A 17,538-nucleotide genomic window follows, 5' to 3' on the forward strand; every position below is an offset into this window, starting at 1 on the left:
GAATGGCAGTAATCCTCAGGAGGAGGACTAGAGCAAAAGTAGAGCTGAGGCACTGGTGTTTGGTCTTGGGACACTTCAACCTTTAGAATTGAGCAGTCAATCATTTCCTCCTTGGAGCTTTATTTGCTTTGGGTAGATAAGACTTAGGGCCACCATAATCATGCCTTTAGTTAAGGCATTCCATAGAATATCTGAAAGTATTTTACTTAATAGAGAAAAGTAAACACTAGAAAAGATAAGGAAAGGAGAAGTCAAAGAAGTAGGATAATATCAGGTAGAGTATGTGGTTTTGGAGATTAAAAGGAAGTCCCCTTTCACCACCACTCCTTGTTGGACACATGACACTTCTACCTCAGAGCTGCCTGCAATAATAAGAAATAACAGCTACATTGATTACTATGTGCCAGGCATTCTTTTGAATGCTTTATTCATGTTCATATCCTTTAATCCTCATATAAATGCCAGCAGATGGGAACTAGTATTGTTTTTCGGCTTCAGGTGAGGAAATTGCAGTACAAAGAGTTTGAGCAATTACACAAGGCTGCAGAGCTCCCTAAATAACTGAAGTGGGGGACCACCCAGATTAGGAAATGAAGAACCAAGCCTGTTAGTCTGGCTCCAGCATCAGTGACCTTTTCATTCCCTTTCTAAATAAACACTGTCTTCTTATGAATTTTTTTTTATTTGACATTCAGTCCTTATTTTGAATTATGAATTTTCTTAACATTTGAATTCATTCAATAAAAATAGTTTTGTGTCTACTACATGTAAGGGAAGCTATTGAAAAAAGTAAAAAATGGAATCAGGTTGTAAAAGGCAGTGTATTGGTAGGAAATAGCAATTAGTTCAGAAGTGTGTGCAGGTGAGGAGACACACACAGCCCTTGTATCTGAAGTAGGTTGGTACTGAATGACAAGTTAGGAAATCTGGACTTTGTTTTGCTTTGCAGTGTCACAGAGAGTTTCTGGCCCGGGGCATAATGTGACAAGATATGTGCTTCAGGAAGATCAATCTAACTGCAAAGAGTTAGCTCTTACGCAGTAGGAATAACCAGAGGCAGAATGAATAGTTAGGAGACTGTAAGTCTCTGAGGCAGTAGTCTAGGTAAGATATACGAAGACTTTCACTATTATTTGAGAGGAACATTCAAAAAGAAGTGTGGAAAGTGAAATTAAGAATATATCATTAATGATCGCATATTAGGGGAACAAAGAAATCAAGGACAATTTGGCATTTTCAGATTATGTGAATGGGACTCTACCTTTGGCATTACAGGCTCAGTTTGCGAAGAGAGGTGGGTTTTCTTTCTTTATTTTTTACTTTTGGACTTGTCAAGTGTGATATGCTGAAGGGAGCTGGAAATGCATAAACTAATTTTGGGAAGAAAGAGAAATAATAGCAGCTAGCATCCTTTCAGCTTTCAGGTGTTCTCTTATTAATCCTTAAAATAATTCTGTGACCTGGAACTGCTGTTATACACATTTAACAGATGAGGAAAAATGAGGCAGAGAGCTCTAAAATAATTTACCAATGCTGTATATTAGTGAGTGGGAGAGCTTTATTGGAACTCAGGTTGTCACACTTCAGACTTTGGAGTCATCCACATAACAAATGACAGTTGAATGTTGGACATTAGATGAGATTTCCCAAAAGTGAAATTAGAGATGGAAGAAGGCCAAATCGTAGTGTTTCAAATAAGTGAAGTATTACTATTTAAAGGGAGGATTTCCCAGTTACTTAAAAGAAAGTGAACTCCTACCCTGCAAAGACTTTTTTTTTCTTTTAGACCAGAGATATTTTACTTGAAATGACTCAAATGGCTCTAGCAATCATTTTCAAACTGCTAGCTTTATATATCTATAGATATAGATACATAAACTTGAAATATCATTCCTATTAAGGCATAATGTAAAAAAAGTATATTTATATAATATTTAAGAATTTTAAAAAGAAAAGACATAAATGTCTGGTATTACCCTGCTACTCAGGAAAACTTAATGCCTTCCAGAGCTCTATCCTAAATTTAATAAATGTATACATTAGACTCAAATCATTTGAAAGTGTATTATTCTTTTCTGAGGTCATTTATGAAACAATTTTAATAAAAAGTAAATGAAATAATGATAGCAGTATGCCAGAAGGGACAGAGTGCTCCATGCATATTTCCCCAGAGATTTTGACTGAATGGATTACCTTTTCTATTTTACCCTGTAACCAGCCTTGACATGAGTGTTCTAGACTGTTAACTTTCTATATTTAGCCTAAAGCAGAGTGAATTTCCTTGAAGTGTAAAGTAATTTTAAAAATGTTTTGTATAAAAATTTGCTGAATTTTAAAGTACTTTGACATCATAGGGAACGAGAATTTCTCAAAACACAAATCAGTGTAGTTAAATACTCTGACCTTGTATGCCTTTTTGAAATATATAATTATGCAATTTTTTTTGTCCACATAGGAAGCAACAAGCTTTCTTATAATCACTGCTAAACAATTTGTATAGAAAAGCAATATTGGCATAGTAATGGGTAATGATTGAAATAACTTTCACCACTCTAACCTAAATAGAATCGATGGAAAAGTAGCCCTATAATTGTTAACCAAACGCTTTTTGAGCTTCCAGCTTTGGAGAAAGTTATGGTGTCCTTCAGTATACTGACAGCAAATTGACCTGGTTTCTCTGCAAAGTTTAGTTTACTGTAGGTATTTTTAGTTAAGCCAGTTTCCATGAGGAAAATATCACCATAATCCCATTTAGAATATTATTTGCTCAGGGTTACAGCAGAAATATAAACTACATTTGGAAAGGTAAAAAAAAAAACATCACTGCCATCTGTGGCAACAATGGTGATTTAACTTTCTTTTTAGCTATCTGATAACCCAAAGAAATTAACTGGGCAATAATATTAGGACATGTTCATTGGAGAAAGGAAATTATACATCAAGCCACAAGTGTTTAATGGATATTGGAAATAATGACTTACTTCACTTGCTATTTGATTCTTCAATAACTAGTGATACACTGGAGAACCTTATGCTGGTGTCTCATTACAAGATGCTCTTATTGATAAATTGCATTTAAAAATCCAGCAGCTATTTAATTTTATTTGTATTCTACATAAATACTTTAAGTTACATTGCAACATTTCAATCCAACATTAAATACATGAATGGATGAATGTGTGTGTGTATGTGTGTGTGTGTTCAGTGAATGAGTGGATGAGCATGGAATATTACTTAAGGCCTGCTTTCCATTTATGTTAATTCTGATTTGATCTTTATTTTCCTTAAAATGCAAACTTTTTAAAACAGGAAAAGAAATCAAACAATTAGCTGTATAGTCTTGGGATTCTCAAAGCATCTCCTGGTTCTAGAACTAGACTCTTAGGTTGAGCATAATTTTCTTGAGGTAGATATAAATGCTTCAGTTTCACATAGAAATCCCTTTTTACCATTGTGCTTCTGGTTTAATATCATTTTAAAATGAGGCTATGTGCTATAATCCATGCCATATGAGATGCTTCTTTCTAGTGTGTAAATCATGTCTAAAAGAGAAGTAAGTTTCAAGTTTTTGTTCTCATTATTTGCTTTTAAATTGAAGCTCAACAAGTGCTCCTCAGTAGTGGAAAATGAAGTGGGCAGTTCTTTGGCTTGTCATCAGAGACTTCAAATTCTGCAATTATATATGAAGGAAGGTCACTGGATATTCTAACTATATATGGTTTAAAATTGTAAATGGAATTTCCTTCTCCATACTTTTTTCTTAAGAGCAGGAAAAAAGAGGAGATTGAAGAAAAGCGTTTGCATCTTTGAGGTCAAATCAACAGCCAAAGGAGCATATTAGTGTACCATGAACCTAGTGTAACTTTAAAATATTGGAGAGCTGCTGTATATTTACTTGTGATAACTGTAGCTTTCTACTATATTTGAGCTAAAAGAATGTTCTTCATTAAAGTAAAATCAATTATTGTATTTGCAACATTAATTCTCTTAGCATTTGTTTTAAGAAACATAAACATGGGCAATGCCAATTTTTGACTGAGGCTATCTGGGATAGAACAAACAATGCAAATAATCCTATATCTGACCTTTTGAAGATGCAAAACTTTTGAATGTTATGTGTTAGACAGTTGAAGGGAAAACAATTGGTTCTAGAAGTGGGCAGATATTCATACACAGAGTTATTCTGTGTATGAATCATCAAAGAAGTTATGATTGCAGCTACATTGGACATGGATCCTTAGGTTGCATTTGTTTTTCTGCAGTCCCTTTCCCCTCAAGGTCTTCAATTTGTTTTCTTCAAGTGAAGCATGTTATACATTTTGAAAATCTGCAATCAGAAAATTTGAGTTGGTAAGAATCTTTTGGATCATTTAACCCAAATAATATTTCACAGATGAGTAAAAGAAGAACAAGAAGAAAGGAAGAGATTTTTCTAAGAGCGTTTAAGTAGTTAGGAATACAACTCAAGTTTCATACCTTCTTAACAAAAACATATCCACTGTATTTTTATATTTGTAATGGTTTTGACTGGCTGATATTAGAAAAATATATCTTTTGCTCTATTTTGCCAGGTATAATATGTTTATTAATATCAAGCAACTAATTTTACAGTATAGGAATGATAAAACATCTTTAAAGTATCATTCCAACTCACTCTTCTAACCAAAAATGATTCAAGAAATTTTAACTAGGAAAAAACCTACATAAGCAACACAACTACTTGATATTTGAATCTGATAGATAATAATTTATGGATTATATTTTCTGAGCTCTAGATCACAGGTGAAGATAAAATATTGAAAAATTATTTAAAAATGTTGAACTCTCATTTTTTAAACTAAGTTCCTCAGGTTGAGTTTAAAGACCACTTTTTTTATCATTGACATGTAGAAATAATTTGCAAGCAATCTTGAATGAAAAGATATCAGGCATTCTTTAGAGGTATTTAAGTAGCAGTAGAATAAAAAACAGTGTATGTATAAGTGTATATTAATGTTTCCATTTTATTCATTTAACTTAGCATTTTGTAGGCAGCAATAATATACAATTTTGGAAAAAAAGCAATTAAAACTTTTATTCAATTTATATTATTAGACATTTAAGGATTGACCATTAAATGAGTCAATATTAGATATATTGAATATTGAACACTAATTTCATAGTTTCAAATAAAAACCAAATCTGAATTTAGGTAAGGAGAGATTTTATTTGAAAGGATTATTTCATGAGCAGAGAAAGAGATTATCGTAATAGGAACAGAAGGACTATCACCTTAGGTAGGACACTCTGACTGTAAGATCTGCAGGCATCTCAAAGGCTAGGCAGAAAAGGTTTTTTGTTTTTTTTTTTTAAAGAAGTGTGCCAGTTTGGATATATTATGTCCCCCAAAATACCATTATCTTTGATGCAATCTTGTGTCAGCAGACGTATCAGTGTTGATTAGACTGTAATTCTTTGAGTGTTTCCATGAAAATGCACCCCACCCAACTGTGGGTGATGACTCTGATTGAATAATTTCCATGGAAGTGTTACCCCACCCATTCAGGGTGGTTCTAAATTAAATCACTGAAGCCATATAAATGAGCTGACAAACAGAAGGAACTCATTGCAGCTGAGAGTGACATTTTGAAGAGGAGCTACAGCCAAAAGGGACACTTTGAAGAATGCACTGGAACTGAGAGAGGAGCTTCAGCTTACAGAGACATTTTGAAGATGGCATTTGAAAGCAGACTTTTGTTCTGGAGAAGCTAAGAGAGGACAAATGCCCCAACAGCAACTAAGGATGACATTTTTGAGGAGCTGGAGCCTAGAGAGGAACATTCTGGGAGAAAGCCATTTTGAAACCAGAACTTGGAGCAGACATCGGCCACATGCCTTCCCAGCTAACAGAGGTTTTCTGGACACCATTGCCATCTTCCAGTGAAGGTACCTGATTATTGATATGTTGCTTTGGACACTTTATGGCCTCAAGACTGTAACTGTGTAACCAAATAAACCCCCTTTTATAAAAGCCAATCCATTTCTGGTGTTTTGCATTCCGGCAGCATTAGCAAGCTAAAACAAGAAGTAAACAGTCTAGAAAGAACTGGGTGTGGAAAAGTGAGATAAGGGAGGATGATATGATTAGACAGTATTTTACAGACTCAACTACACTGAGATCAGCTTATTGTAGGGAAGGGCTGTTAAAGAAGGGTGATATGCTGACTCTAGCTGAGGGTAAGTCAAAGTCCAGGGGCCTAGGGACTGTTGGTGGGTTGGGGGTCGAGAAGCTTAAGCAAAGTTTGGTCAAGTCAAGGTAGCAGATATGCTTCCAGATAGGTCATTTGTACAAAGAGTTCAGCTAATCATTTTTGAGTCAAAGAATGGGAATTTGCAGTGTCTGAATCTAGTCTTTTCATAGATCGACAAGGGGGGACAATAAAGAGCCTTATCGAAGTCATATGGGAAAGGGTAGTTCTTTAAATAAACTCTTTCCTGGAACACAGAAAGATGGGGGTGGGGGGAAGTTCTTAATCATCACTGTTTTCTGAGATCATAAGGCTCAAGTAAAATTCAACATGGTCAATAAGATTTCCTTTTAAAACTTTGTATCACATGACAATCAATTCAATTCAACTCTTGATTACTTACTATGCTCCAATAAACAGGAACATAGTAGTTGTTAAGATAGACAAAGTAAGTAGTTCTGCTTATATAACGTACATGGTTAGCATGGAGGTAAGACATTAAAACATTAGAAGTGATTTTCAAATTTGATAAAATTTTACAAAGTTAGAACAAGAAAGTATGGAGAATATGACAAGGGAATTTTATGGGTGAGTAGCCCAAAAGAATGAATTAGGTGGACAAAGTTATAGACAATAAGCCTTCCTAGAGAATCTCAGGCAGATGAAATAGCATGTTTAAAGATTGAGAACTTAGAGATACCACAAATTCAAACATGGCAAGTGCAGTATAGGAGAAAAGAACAGAAGAAAAACAGGAAGGAAGGAAGGAAGGAAGGAAGGAAGGAAGAAAGGAAGGGAAAAGGGAGAAGAATGGCATCTATTGAGGGGTAGGAAAAAGATATTCAAAAGACTTAAATTCTGGAGAGGTGGGGCAAGATGGCAGACTGGTGAGCTGTATGTTTTAGTTACTCCTCCAGGGAAGTAGGTAGAAAGCCAGGAACTGCGTGGACTGGACACAACAGAGTAATTTGACTTTGGGCATACTTCATACAACACTCATGAAAAGGTGGAACTGCTGAGATCAGCGAAATCTGTAAGTTTTTGTGGCCAGGGGACCCGCACCCCTCCCTGCCAGGGTCAGTCCCATGGAAGGAGGGGCTGTCAGCTCCGGGAAGGAGAAGGGAGAACTGCAGTGGCAGCCCTTATCGGAAACTCATTCTACTGATCCAAACTCCAACCATAGATAGACTCAGACCAAACACCAGAGAATCTGAGAGCAGCCAGCCTAGCAGAGAGGAGACAGGCATAGAAAAAAACAGCACGAAAAACTCCAAAATAAAAGCGGAGGATTTTTGGAGTTCTGGTGAACATAGAAAGGGGAAGGGCAGAGCTCAGCCCCTGAGGCTCATATGCAAATCCCGAAGAAAAGCTGATCTCTCGGCCCTGTGGACCTTTCCTTAATGGCCCTAATTGCTTTGTCTCTTAGCATTTCAATAACCCATTAGATCTGTGAGGAGGGCCCTTTTTTTTTTCTTTTTTATTTAATTGTTTGTTCTTTTTCTAAAACAATTACTCTAAGAAACCCAATACAGAAAGCCTCAAAGACTTGCAATTTGGGCAGGTCAAGACAAGAGCAGAACTAAGAGAGCTCTGAGACAAAAGGCAATAATCCAGTGGCTGAGAATTTTCACTAAACACCACAACTTCCCAAGAAAAGGGGGGTGTCCACTCGCAACCACCATCCTGGTGGACAGGAAACACTCCTGCCCATCACCAGCCCCATAGCCCAGAGCTGCCCCAGACAACCCAGTGTGATGGAAGTGCTTCAAATAACAGGCACACACCACAAAACTGGGCATGGACATTAGCCTTCCCTGCAACCTCAGCTGATTGTCCCAGAGTTGGGAAGGTGGAGCAGTGTGAATTAACAAAGCCCCATTCAGCCATCATTTCAGCAGACTGGGAGCCTCCCTGCACAGCCCAGCAGCCCAGAACCACCCTGGGGGGACGGCACTTACCTGTGACATAGCACAGTCATCCCCTCAACAGAGGACCAGGGGGTGCACGGCCTGGAAGAGGGACCCATTGCAAGTCTCAGGAGCCATATGCCAATACCAAGGACTTGTGGGTCAGTGGCAGAGACAAACTGTGGCAGGACTGAACTGAAGGATTAGACTATTGCAGCAGCTTTAAAACTCCAGAATCACCAGGGAGACTTGATTGTTAGAGCCACCCCCTCTCCCTGATTGCCCAGAAACACGCCCCATATACAGGGCGGGCAACACCAACTACACATGCAAGCTTGGTACACCAACTGGACCCCACAAGACTCACTCCCCCACTCACCACAAAGGCAAAGCAGGGGAGAACTGGCTTGTGGAGAACAGGTGGCTCGTGGACGCCACCTGCTGGTTAGTTAGAGAAAGTGTACTCCACGAAGCTGTAGATCTGATAAATTAGAGATAAGGACTTCAATTGGTCTACAAATCCTAAAAGAACCCCATCAAGTTAAGCAAATGCCAAGAGGCCAAAAACAACAGAAAATTATAAAGCATATGAAAAAAACAGACGATATGGATAACCCAAGCCCAAGCACCCAAATCACAAGATCAGAAGAGACACAGCACCTACAGCAGCTACTCAAAGAACTAAAGATGAACAATGAGACCATAGTACGAGATACAAAGGATATCAAGAAGACCCTAGAAGAGCATAAAGAAGACATTGCAAGACTAAATAAAAAAATAGATGATCTTATGGAAATTAAAGAAAGTGTTGACCAAATTAAAAAGATTCTGGACACTCATAATACAAGACTAGAGGAAGCTGAACAACAAATCAGTGACCTGGAAGATGACAGAATGGAAAATGAAAGCATAAAAGAAAGAATGGGGAAAAAAATTGAAAAAATCGAAACGGACATCAGGGATATGATAGATAATATAAAATGTCCGAATATAAGACTCATTGGTGTTCCAGAAGGGGAAGAAAAGGGTAAAGGTCTAGGAAGAGTACTCAAAGAAATTGTTGGGGAAAACTTCCCAAATCTTCTAAACAACATAAATACACAAATCATAAATGCCCAGCGAACTCCAAATAGAATAAATCCAAATAAATCCACTCTGAGGCATATTCTGATCACACTGTCAAACACGGAAGAGAAGGAGCAAGTTCTGAAAGCAGCAAGAGAAAAGCAATTCACCACATACAAACAAAACAGCATAAGACTAAGTAGTGACTACTCAGCAGCCACCATGGAGGCGAGAAGGCAGTGGCAAGATATATTTAAAATTCTGAGTGAGAAAAATTTCCAACCAAGAATACTTTATCCAGCAAAGCTCTCCTTCAAATTTGAGGGAGAGCTTAAATTTTTCACAGACAAACAAATGCTGAGAGAATTTGCTAACAAGAGACCCGCCCTACTGGAGATACTAAAGGGAGCCCTACAGACAGAGAAACAAAGAAAGGAGACAGAGACTTGGAGAAAGGTTCAGTACTAAAGAGATTCGGTATGGGTACAATAAAGGATATTAATAGAGAGAGGGGAAAAATACATATGACAAACATAAACCAAAGGATAAGATGGCTGATTCAAGAAATGCCTTCATGGTTATAACGTTGAATGTAAATGGATTAAACTCCCAATTAAAAGATAAAGATTTGCCGAATGGATCAAAAAAAATGAACCATCAATTTGTTGCATACAAGAGACTCATCTTAGACACAGGGACACAAAGAAATTGAAAGTGAAAGGATGGAAAAAAATATTTCATGCAAGCTACAGCCAGAGAAAGCAGGTGTAGCAATATTAATCTCAGATAAAATAGACTTTAAATGCAGGGATATTTTGAGAGACAAAGAAGGCCACTACATACTAATAAAAGGGGCAATTCAACAAACAAGAAGAAATAACAATCATAAATGTCTATGCACCCAATCAAGGTGCCACAAAATACATGAGAGAAACTCTGGCAAAACTAAAGGAAGCAATTGATGTTTCCACAATAATTGTGGGAGACTTCAACACATCACTGTCTCCTATAGATAAATCAACTAGACAGAAGACCAATAAGGAAATTGAAAACCTAAACAATCTGATAAATGAATTAGATTTAACAGACATATACAGAAAATTACATCCCAAATCACCAGGATACACATACTTTTCTAGTGCTCACGGAACTTTCTCCAGAATAGATCATATGCTGGGACATAAAACAAGCCTCAATAAAATTAAAAAGATTGAAATTATTCAAAGCACATTCTCTGACCACAATGGAATACAATTTGAAGTCAATAACCATCAGAGACTTAGAAAATTCACAAATACCTGGAGGTTAAACAACACACTCCTTAACAATCAGTGGGTTAAAGAATAAATAGCAAGAGAAATTGCTAAATATATAGAGACGAATGAAAATGAGAACACTACATACCAAAACCTATGGGATGCAGCAAAAGCAGTACTGAGGGGGAAATTTATAGCACTAAACGCATATATTAAAAAGGAAGAAAGAGGCAAAATCAAAGAACTAATGGATCAACTGAAGAAGCTAGAAAATGAACAGCAAACCAATCCTAAACCAAGTACAAGAAAAGAAAGATGGTTGCTGCAAAGGAGAGGCTAGGCCTCCCTATGGTTGTGCCTAAGAGCCTCCTCCTGAATGCCTCTTTGTTGCTCAGATGTGGCCCTGTCTCTCTAGCTAAGCCAACTTGAAAGGCGAAATCACTGCCCTCCCCCCTACGTGGGATCAGACACCCAGGGGACTGAATCTCCCTGGCAAGTGGAATATGACTCCCGGGGAGGAATGTAGACCCGGCATCATGGGACGGAGAACATCTTCTTGACCAAAAGGGGGACGTGAAAGGAAATGAAATAAGCTTCAGTGGCAGAGATTCCAAAAGGAGCCGAGAGGTCACTCTGGTGGACACTCTTACGCACAATTTAGACAACCCTTTTTAGGTTCTAAAGAATTGGGGTAGCTGGCGGTGGATACCTGAAACTATCAAACTACAACCCAGAACCCATGAATCTCGAAGACAATTGTATAAAAATGTAGCTTATGAGGGGTGACAATGGTATTGGGAAAGCCATAAGGACCACACTCCACTTTGTCTAGTTTATGGATGGATGAGTAGAAAAATAGGGGAAGAAAACAAACAAACAGACAAAGGTACCCAGTGTTCTTTTTTACTTCAATTGCTCTTTTTCACTTTAATTATTATTGTTATTTTTGTGTGTGTGCTAATGAAGGTGTCAGGGATTGATTTAGGTGATGAATGTACAACCATGTAATGGTACTGTGAACAATCGAATGTACGATTTGTTTTGTATGACTGAGTGGTATGTGAATATATCTCAATAAAATGAAGATAAAAAAAGACAAATTCTTTAGGTCACATTTATTGAACAACTACAATGAGGCTGTATTAAGCTACTGGCCACATTAAGGCTGCAAATTGGAAGATATATTAGAAAGAAATAAGAATGAAGGTAGAATAAAATGGTAAGACATTGCAAGAGTCCAGGCAAATGATAAAGTGACTTGGTCTGGGTTGTTGTTGTGGCACTATAATTGGTCAGAAATGAAAATTGATATTGAAGTTATGGAGATGGATGAAAACCCTTACAGAGAATGGAGAAGGAGGAGAGGTGTTTCCATGGCAGAAACTTGAATGCTTTCAACTTTAAAGTGACAGAAAGAGGAAGAAAAGACTACAATGAAGATTAACATGGAGAGACATAAGATACAAGGAGAAAAAGAAAGTATCAGTAGACATGTGGTTTGCATTTTAAAGATAATTTACTTGATATACTGGTTTGGATTTATTATGGCCCCCAAAATGCCATGTTCTTTAATGCAATCTGTGGCAGCAGATATATTAGTGTTGATTAGGTTGGAATGTATTGATTGAGTGTTTCCATGGAGATGTGACTCAACTGGGGGAAAGACATTTGATTATATAATTGCCATGGAGGTGTTACCCCACCCATTCAGGGTGGGTCTTAATTAAATCACTGGAGCCATATAAAAGAGTTGACAAACAGAAGGAACTCAGAGCAGCTGTGAGTAACATTTTGGACAGCAACTGAGAGAGATATTTTGGAGATGGCCATTGCAAGCTGATACAGACAGTTTGGAGAATGCCATTTTGAAATGCAACCTGGGAGCAAGAGGACACCAGCCACGTGCCTTCCCAGCTAACAGAGGTTTACCAGATGCCAGTGGCCTTTCTCCAGTGAAGGTATCCTATTGTTGATACCTTACCTTGGATACTTTACAGCCTTACGACTGTAAATTTGTAACCAAATAAACCCCCATTATAAAAGCCAATCCATTTCTGGTATTTTGCAAAATGGCAGCATTAGCAAACTGGAACACATAAGATGGAGAGTCATTTACCTCACAGACAAGGGGCCCTGAAAAAATGGGTCCCTTTAAGAGACCAATGCACGGTGTTTAAGTGTACATTAGGGAAAATTTATGCAGTAGCAGAAAGTAATGACATAAGACCCATTGTCTCCTTCTAGGCTCTGAGGGAAGGAAGAAAAGTTGTTCCTGACAATTGATAACCACAGCCCTTTTCTGACATCTGTTTAGGTTTGAATTAACATTATTTCACAGTCTTATAAACCCAGACAAATACATCACCATTAAATAGTCCTGGATGTTAGCAAAATTGGTGTGTCTGACAGAATAAAATTCAAAACTTCTCTCTCTTGAGGAAAATAAAGATATTTAACACATGTTTGTGGTACATTGACTAACACTGCACTGAACAGTAGCTTACATTTCAAAATTAAAAAAAAATACCTTATGAAGAAAAATATGTGTCAGCAGAAATAGCATGTACCAGAATTAGACTTCCAAGAAGGTCAGATGGTAGAAATAGAATATGAAAAAAACTCTTTAAAGAACCTGGGAAAATTGTTTCTCTATTAGGATGAGGATATTTAATAATAATTAATTGGAGATACTAAACATGAAAAAAGTATTTATTAGAATGAAAAATTCGGTGGATGGATAAAATAAAAGATGGCATATGACCAAAAAGAGAATTTGCATTCTGGTTATTGGCATTAAGTAAATTATCCCAAATGAAACTAATTGATAAAGAGATGGACAATATGAGAAAGATTAGTAGATATAAAGGACAGCATGAAAAGATCCAAAATATGTCTCATTGTAATTCTAGTGACAGAGTATTTGCCAGAATGCTAAACAAAGAGACGTTTTGAAAACAACCAGAGATTAAAGAGAGGTAATTTTAAAAAAGATTGGAACAATTTGACTGGCACAGATTCTCAATAGCAATAATAGAAGCCAACAGAGATTTGAATGGTTTCCTCAAAGTGCTGAGAGAAATTCTGTCAAACTAGTATTCAAGGATTAGCTAAACTATCACTCACAATGAAATAACGAAATTTTTAGATTGTTAAAAATGAGGATATTTCCAACCCAAAGCCCTATAGCAAATGAATTTCTAATCTTGCATTTTGGGTAGAACAAAATTGAACCCTGAGGGAAGATATTTGTTCCAAGAAGGAATGGAGAACAATGAAAGTAAGTAAACATGTTGGGAAATAAAAATTATCATTGTATGAAACAATAATCATGATGTGTCACTTGGGAAGTTAAAAATAAAAGAAAATGACTCTAAAATACTAGACAATAATTACATGTAGATGAGGGAGGAATTATCTGAGGAAAATTATTTCAAGGTGCTTGTATTGTCTGCAAGGTGAGTAGAGCTGCTTATGATTGATTACTGAAAATATAGGGTTAACCAATATAAGAATCAAAGCAGACATTTAACTTTGAAACCCAGGACTTTAGAAATAGGTGATTAAAAAAAAAAGATAGACAAACAAAGTAAAAAGAAGATAGAGTGGTAAACCTATACCTCCAGTGTGATGTTGATACAGGCAAGTGGAAGACAAAATAAGCACTGAATTATTGATAAATCATTAAGAACTACTTTCTATGAAAGAGGGTATTTGTGTTTTACAAATCAGAACACAGTTATTTTTTCTTCTATTGTTTATTTCTTGTGTATTTGATTTGCAAAATCAAAGAGGCTAGAGAAAAATATTCAAATTCCCGTTTTTTGCTTTCAGGTCTTTTCCACTGCAATTCATTCTACTCTCTCATTCAAATAATTGTTGAAAATGCAGACCACAATAAAACACACAGTTACAAAACTAATATAAGATATACTGCCTGATTCCTTGCTGACATCAAGTTATATTATGTTTCATGTCATTCTTCTGATATAGGCCTTTAGAAAAGGATGTGAATTTAGATTTCCAATTGTTTCTTCTGTAAGCCATGCTTCTTACCATAGTTACCATCTCCTTATTTATATGATTGTGAAATTTGTTTAATATTCTCTTTCAGAGTTTGGCATCAAGTTTACTATTTTGTATATTCAGAATCTGTCCCCTGCATATTTGAATATGAAAGTAGTTGCTTTTCTCTCATTTTCTAAAATTCCTTCTAAAATTCCTAATTTTTAGTTATTATTTCAATGATCACTAACAGTGTATAGCTAAGACATTTTGAAATTATTTTTTTAATTCATTGAATTGTAATGAATCTTGATCTGGGGACGTGAAAAGTTAAGTATTGTCTTTAGGTGGTGTCAGGTTTTTAATTTTTTTCCTTTGTTTCTTTTGCGGGTGTCTGCCTGTGTTGTCAGTTTTTAATCTCTATTTTTTAAGTTCTGAAATTCAGAAGAGAGCAAAACAGAGAATCACTTTCCTTTTATATCATACTTTCATTTTTCATCATTGCACCTTTGGCCACAAGCATCGGTCTTATTCTTTCTGTCTTCTTTTTCTTTGAATATATATTAAAACAAACAAATCTAAGCTTATTCATTGTCCTTAGCAGTTTTTACCACGCTGTTTTCAATTTTGGCTTTCCCCTCCTTTTTCCATTTTTTTAACTTCATTTCAGTCATTCTTTTGAAATATTCTCTGCATATGTATAGAAGGGTCTGTCTTTTGTAAATTTTCCCTTAAGAAAGGAATTTATGCTTTTGTATTTACTAATCAAAATGTTTTGTAAATTTGTTTGCATAATAACATTGTTAAGATATAAGAATAGGCCATCTTGTGCATAATAATAAGGCAAAAAGGTTTAATTTTCAAAATGGTTTGCAAGGTGGACAGATCTCCAATGAGGCAGTAGAGCAGTCCCTAAAGTGACACTGTTTGGGGTTAACTCTTATTTCTACCATTACTAGCTTTATGATCTAGAAACTTACCTAAATATTTTGTGCATCTGTTTCTTTGACAGGTAAATGGAAAAATTAACTTTTTCATAAAGTTGTGGTTAAAATGTGAATCAGTTAATGACTTTTAAATTGTGATAATCTTTTTTCTCCATATGGTCATTAAAATATCATTTAAGGATACTCTGTTAACATAAGTTTTTTAACCTTTTAAATCCATCACAATGGCTAACAATTTATTAGGTGCTTACCATTTTCCAAGAAGTCAATGCCCTATGTGCTTTACAAACATTAGTTTTATGCTTACAAAACCCTTCTGGACATATGATTATTGGACTTTATAGATGAGAATACTAAGAAAAACACAGTGTCATAATAGGCTTCATAATAGGCTAAATTTTGCTGTGCTAATAGAAAACTCCTTGATTTTAAGAAGCCTAGTACACAGAAAATATTATTCATCCCTTGAGTCACCTGTCCCTCATGACCTGTGTGTGGGTTGTGGCTCTATCCACATGGTCTCTGTGATCCCCAATTGAGCAGCTCCACAATCCTGCAGCTGCAGCTTCAGAAACACATGGTATCCTCAGATGCCACAACATTAGAGAACCATGCTGAGGATTTACATGACTTTTCTGCTGACAGTGTTGGCCAGAATAAGCCATCCCTAACTTCAGGAAGTGTGTGAAATATGGAGAAGTGTCAGAATTTGGACCCTGGCTGTCTGGTTCCTGAGTCCCCTTGCTGGTCTATTGTATTCACTCCTAGAATAATTTTGCCAATGTGGGGTGTGTGTGTGTGTGTTTGTGTGTGTGTGTGCATAGTGAAAACTGCTAGCTGTTGCTAAAAATCTATTTCCTTTTCTTCCTCAGCACACAAACTGCAGTCTAAGTTTTTTCCCATGAAATGTGAGAAGTGACATGTGCTTTTGGCCCACTCCTGGTCATATAGCTGGACACATCCATAATAAAGCACAAGGATAGAGCAGAGCTACAGAATAGAAGCAGATTCCATCCCTGGATCCTGAGGTACCATGTGAAGGATAGTCACTTGGAAAGTAGGGACACCACACCAATGTTGAACTCTTTTTTAAAGAACTTCTATTTGAGCTCTCCTGTTTTTCATTTGAGCCATTTTAAATTCGGATCTATTTACCCCAGATTACTTTGCATACCATAAATATTTTGTTGAACGTTTTGAAATTGTTATTGACTATTTTTGACATTCAAAAATGAAAATTTCATATGAAGTAAGGTAATAATTTTGTCAAACATTGTAAATAAATCTATTTTCTAATGAAAATCTGATATGATCTAATTTCTCATTCATTTGAACTATGCTATATTCAAATCAGGGTTATATTGACTATATAAAAATATTCCCTTCCTTTATAAGAATGGACTCCTGGAGCTCAATTCCCCATTGCAAAAATTTTTATTTGTTTCTAAATCAGTAACTATTTCTTTTTCATTAGATTTTAGATCAGAATAGCAGTTCCTCTCAATACTTCCATTATGCATGAATTCATCATGAAGACAATATTAAACCATATCTCTCACCACAATTATTTTCCAGTTCACAGAGATGGAACTGTCTTGATATATCAGTATCGTGTTCTCCTTCCTCTCCTTATTTGCTATATTTCATTTGACATTGATTCATTTTAATATTCTATGAAGTCATGATTTCTACTCTACACAAATTTGGTATTATTCATGTGATATTTATTTTCTTGTATTAACATCCCATGCTGATTTTGTTAATTACTCACAATCTCTTTATCATTATCTACATACAAAGATACATTGCCACATACACCATTAATATTTTTTCCTTGTGAACTAATAGAGAGTGTTTATTTTATTTTACTTTATTGTATATTTTATTTTAATTTAATTTTATATATAATTTTTACTGCCAACCATCTTTCAGTGCCACATCTGTTGTCATTCATACTCAGTTTTAGAATTTTTCTGGGGTATTTTCTTTCTCCCCTTCATGTTCACTTTAAAGGTCTCGTGATTAAAATGGTGATTTCCATGCCAAAAAAAGTAAGACAGTCTTTATGCCATGAAACTTCTTGCAGTAAGTCCAAGTTTGTAAAACTGTTATTTGGCATAATATATAGCCAGCT

The 17,538-nt window shown here is 36.0% G+C and overlaps 1 long non-coding RNA gene across 1 annotated transcript; it reads left to right on the plus strand.

Moving 5' to 3' along the window:
* The first annotated feature begins 1,036 nt into the window (after positions 1 to 1,036).
* LOC119505879 lies at positions 1,037 to 16,653 on the plus strand. Its single transcript, XR_005210892.1, has 3 exons — positions 1,037 to 1,294; positions 13,674 to 13,732; positions 16,277 to 16,653. It is a non-coding gene; the product is annotated as an uncharacterized LOC119505879 (long non-coding RNA).
* Positions 16,654 to 17,538: the final 885 nt, after the last annotated feature.

Source organism: Choloepus didactylus, chromosome 11 (assembly GCF_015220235.1).
Source record: "Choloepus didactylus isolate mChoDid1 chromosome 11, mChoDid1.pri, whole genome shotgun sequence".
NCBI lineage: Eukaryota > Metazoa > Chordata > Mammalia > Pilosa > Megalonychidae > Choloepus > Choloepus didactylus.